We start from the raw sequence: 3,433 nt of genomic DNA, 5'->3' as shown, positions 1-3,433 counted from the left end.
GAAGTTTTAGTCAAAAAATCAACCCAAAAAAACTTGGGTCAACTTATCCATGGGTCAATGTGAGTACTGCAGCTTAACTAAAAAAAAGAAACAGTCCCTTTTTCTGATTAGGAGATTCCAGGAGAATCTACAAGTACCAACTCCCTCTACTCTCTCCATGATGGCAACACTTCTGAACTTTTTTGAATGCTTGGGTGGGGAAATGGGCAGCTAGCCCTGGAGGTGGTACTGGTGTTTCCCCTCTCCATGGATCATATAAATAGTAATAATCCCATCCCCAAAATATGCCTTCAACTTATACATGAGATTGATTTATGCATGGATATATATGATATGGGCCCCTGGTGGCACAGTGCGTTAAAGCGCTGAGCTGATGAACTTGCGGACCAAAAGGTGCCAGGTTCAAATCCTGGGAGCGGAATGAGCGCCCTCTGTTAGCTCCAGCTCCTGCCAACCTAGCAGTGCGAAAACATGCAAATGTGAGTAGATCAATAGGTACTGCTCTGGCGGGAAGGTAACAGCGCTCCATGCAGTCATGACGGCCACATGACCTTGGAGGTGTCTATGGACAATGCCGGCTCTTCGGCTTAGAAATGGAGATGAGCACCAACCCCCAGAGTCGGTCACGACTGGACTTAACGTCAGGGGAAAACCTTTACCTTTACCTATATATGATATATGTTCTCAAATAGAAAGGTCTCTAAAATTGAAGCTGCTAAAAAATCTCTGTTTACTGGTACCATTTCTCCACTGCTGTAGATTACTATGCAGCTTACAAAGTCTGTGTGCAAAAAGTATTGGTGGATTTTTCTGTAAATTCAATTCATTCACATTTTCATTTTTTTTGTGTCTCTCTCTTTTGAGGCAATCCTTTTATTTGGAAAAAAAGACACTGAGGACATCTTGTGGCGAAATTCTAGTACAGTACGTTCAAATCAAAATTAAAGCTGAAATGTATTCTGAATGAAACACTTCGTCTCAGTTCTAAAGATGATAGTCTTATTTAAAATATGTTCTGGGAGTCTATGGTACTCTCTATTGATCCAGGAGGGGCTGAAAGTATTAAAACATGAGTTTGCTCTCTTGTAAATATCATTCTGTACCATGTAATGGAAAAGCACTCAAAATATAACTCGGAGAAGTACCATTAAGTATGGGTTAGATTTGTCTCTTATCAGTAGAACATAATCCTATTTTCTTTGTGGATGATGATGATGATCGGAGGCGGCTCAACCACCAGGCCAACTAGGCAGTTGCCTGTGGGGCCATCTTGTTGGGGGCGCCATTGAGGCAACTCCTGTCTCCTGCGGCCTGCCTCCGCCACCGCACCTCCCTCCACAAGGAAGGACCCAAGGTCCTTCCCTGCTCCATTTGGGGAGCAGAGAAGCAGCGCTTCTCTGCTCCCCAAATCCTCAAACGCCTTCCTTCTTGCCAGGAATGCCTTCGGGGCTTTGCAGAGCAGAGAAGCCACCTAACCCCTTCCTGGCAAGGCCACCTCGCCAGGAAGGCGTTCGGTGGTTTGAGGAGCAGAGAAGTGCTGCTTCTCTGCTCTCCAAAGCAGTGACCTCGCCAGGAAGGCCTCGCCAGGAAGGCATTCGGGGCTTTAGGGAGCAGAGAAGCGCTGAACGCCTTCCTGGCAAGAAAGAAGGCGTTCACCGCTTTGCCTCGCCAGGAAGGCATTTGGGGCTTTGCAGAGCAGAGAAGTGCCACTTCTCTGCTCCCCAAACCGCTGAACGTCTTCCTGGTGAAGTCTTCCTGGCGAGGCTTTCCCCTTCCGCTCAGCACTCTGGTGAGCACCGGGCAGCCCAGCACTCACTGGGTGGCCCAGCGCTCGCTGGAACGCTGGGCCTCCCGGTGCCCATGCCGGGAGGTGCCCAGTGCCCGCGCTGGGAGGTGCCCGGTGCCTGCGCCGGGCCTCCAGGTGCCGGCACTGTGCCCGCCTTTGGGGGACCTCAGAGATTGTGAGGAAAGTGGGATTTATATATCTGTAGAAGGTCCAGGGTAGGAGAAAAAATCTCTAATTAATCACCTTGATTAGCATTTAATGACCCTGTGGCTTCAACGCCTGGCTTCTTCTTGCCAGGGAGAATCTTTTTTTGGGAGGTGTTAGCTGTCCCTGATTGTTTACTGTCTGGATTTCTCCTGTTTTCAGAGTATTATTCTTTATTTATTGTCCTGATTTTAAAGGGGCTTTTTTAATACTGGGGGCTATCTGGATTATCTAAGGCCACACTGCCCTATATCCCTGTTCAATGTTTGGTGCTAAATTCACAAATATAGTAATTCCTACATTACATTACCATGTATTGAACTGCTTTTTCTGTTGATTTGTTGTAAAACATGATGTTTTGGTGCTTAATTTGTAAAATCTTAATGTAATTTGATGTTTAATAGGCTTTTCCTTAATCCTTCCTTATTATCCAACATTTTTGCTTATCCAACACTTTTATTTTTCAGTGACTGGTTTGGGGGGGGGTGCCAAAATTCTGTTCGCCTACACTTGAAAAATACCTAGGGCCGGCTCTGATGATGATGATGATGATGATGATGATGATGATGATGATTTTATACTTTTCTCTCTAAAAAGAGACCCAAAGTCACATTAAATTTTATGTAAACCACTAGTGAGGCCTGCACATTCTTTGTTTGTGAGTAGAATGCAGTACAGTTTCCACATTTATCTTCATATATTTTTATTTCATTCCCTGGGCCCTCTTGGTGGCTTTAGGCAACTTTTTGGCCAGAATTTTGTCACACAGCATCCTTCCAGTATAGATCCTTTACAATACTTGGATGAAAATCTAATAGTCTTGAATATGAAGCAGCTAGTGTTAACACTTTGCCTGTATAGTTTCATATCCATTTTCTATGTGTTTCTAATTTTAAGCCATCTACTTCCCATCTCAAACCTCCTACCCACATAGCTGTCAAGCTTTTATAGTGGCTACTGCTGTTTACCAATAGGGAAGGAGCAGAGAATGGATGCATTTTAGACTATAAAGAACTGGTATTTCTCAGCTCAGAGAGGGAGGAAAATACTACTTGAATTTGAAATTGCATGGAATCTCTAGGTCTTCTAGTGTGTTAGGAGGTTGACCACAGAATCATGCTGAAGGACCTAAACATGCCCAGGGAAATATTGCCTTTATGAATCTCTAGGTCCTTCAGCATGACTCTATGCTCAACCTCTAGTTGAAGTTGACCACAGAGTTGTTCTGGAGGTCCTAGAGATTCCTAGAGATATATGTATTAAATCTGTGAATAATCAAATCTACAAAACTCACATCTGCTAATGTGGACAGCTGACATTGCTAAAGTTAGATATAGCATTTTATTACTTGGGCAGCATTATTGATATGGGTCAATATGATGTTTTAATGTTTTAATGTTTGTTATGTTATGCATTCATGTCCACTTACTTAGGAGTAAGCTC

This window comes from Anolis carolinensis, chromosome 5 (assembly GCF_035594765.1).
Source record: "Anolis carolinensis isolate JA03-04 chromosome 5, rAnoCar3.1.pri, whole genome shotgun sequence".
NCBI lineage: Eukaryota > Metazoa > Chordata > Lepidosauria > Squamata > Dactyloidae > Anolis > Anolis carolinensis.
Note: the sequence above shows the minus strand (reverse complement) of the source record.